Genomic DNA, 1841 nt, shown 5'->3' with positions numbered 1-1841 from the left:
CAGCTCACAGTTTTACCCCTAAAACAATCAACTGCCATTTTCTTTCTTAATCAGTTCATTCAGGCTAAATATGTGATCCACATCTGGTTTTAATGACAATATAAACAGCCAAATTCTGTTGTTTGTTTTTTTTTTTTTTATTCTGCCAAATTCTGTTGTTTTTTTTTTTTTTGTTCAACTCAGGCTTCAGACCTTCTTCACATTTAATTTTGATCATTCATCAAAGTGAGCCAGGTGTTACAATGTTGCACCTAATCAACTAGTCAGTGGAAAGAACAAAGTCTAGACGAAGTGTTGCTCAGTCTCAGGGTTATATGGGCTGCTGAAGGGCAAACTGGCTACCAAAAGGGCCCAAAAGGCCCATAATTCCTTGCTGCAGGCAGGCACTGTGTCTGTTAGGGCATCATCCTTGATGTAGGAGAACACAAGAACATCCATCACACGGAAAATGAGTTCAGCTTGTGTTTCATACAAGGATTCAGTCAAAAGGTTGATAGGCTGTTTTTCTACATGTCCTCCATTTAAGTCCAAATATTTCTGCAGTGGTGTTTCCACTGAAGAGTGGGCAGATGTCTGTTACCAGGTCACGACCCATGTCTTTGGCTCGACTAAGCACTAAAACTCAGCACTATTTTTAATGGTTAAAAAAGAAAAGAAAAGAAGTTAAAGGTGGCAAAAACTGAATTCAAAATTGTTGATTTTTGAGAGATGGAAATAAAACACAGCTGAACAGCTGACAAAGACATCATGATAAAACTTGTCTGAGGGACCAGTCTGAACAGGATTTACTGATTCAAATCAGACACTTTTCAAATGATGAAAATCTTTGTTGGGTCCTTCAGACCAAGCCTGGTATAGAATCTGTCCGTGGTGGAGTAGTGGTAAATATTTGGAGTAAAAACCTCATGTTTTTTAACCAGCTGGGGTTTGAGGAAACTCAAAAGAGAGAAGTGACTGAGGAAAATGTGTCAACTTTACAAAGTAGAGAGCGAGTGAAAACCGCAAAAGACATCAGATAGAGACAAACATGAACTGTGCTGCTGCTGCTACGTTTTCACACGCAGCCTTCACTGGGTGTTATTGGCCACATGTGGGATTTTTTTTAATTTAAGCTGCTTTTAAAGCACTATACGATGTTGAGTAATCAGCTCACAACTACCCATAACCACCTGTGAGCGTCAAGGAAAGCGGTGTTTTATTAAAGCTGCTTCCCTGAAGCCTATTGTAATGTGGAGAGGTAGTTAAAGTTAGCCAGGGCTCGGCAGTAAAGTCAGACGCTCGGCGGGGAGTCAGCTCGGTCTGAGACGAGCCTGCAGGCTGTTTGGGGGAGGGTGCTCTGGTAGGAGCCAAAAGGAAGAAGACAAGCATCCACCATGCGAGGTTCTGTGGAACAAGGAAGCAAGGAGAGGCCTCCACGGGTCAGCTGCGACGGGTCAGCACCCGCCATTGTATGAGGGGAAGGGAGTTCCTGTCCTGGATCCTTTTAGCAATCTGAGAGAATATAAACATGGACAAACGGAAGTGACCTGAGAGCAGAGGAAACACAGGAGCAGTGTGGAAGTGGAGGGGAGAGCCNTTTGAGTAGTGAAAATCAACCGCGGTGATCGCTCGCCCTAATGGTCAGGAGTGATAATCTGTTTTAGGTACAGTTATGGTACAGTTGAACTGGACTGGACCGATCTGTAACTCCACTGCTCTTATCTGTTCTCACCAGGAATGTACACACACACACACATTTGGTAGTGTTTTGGAATACTTCACAAAGATTTAATGTATTCCCTATAGGGGTCTGCAACCTGCGGCTCGTGGGCCACCTGTGGCTCTTTAGCCCCCCCCCCCCC

Source organism: Cynoglossus semilaevis, chromosome 1, assembly GCF_000523025.1.
Source record: "Cynoglossus semilaevis isolate Cse_v1.0 chromosome 1, Cse_v1.0, whole genome shotgun sequence".
NCBI classification, from domain to species: Eukaryota; Metazoa; Chordata; class Actinopteri; order Pleuronectiformes; family Cynoglossidae; genus Cynoglossus; species Cynoglossus semilaevis.
Note: the sequence above shows the minus strand (reverse complement) of the source record.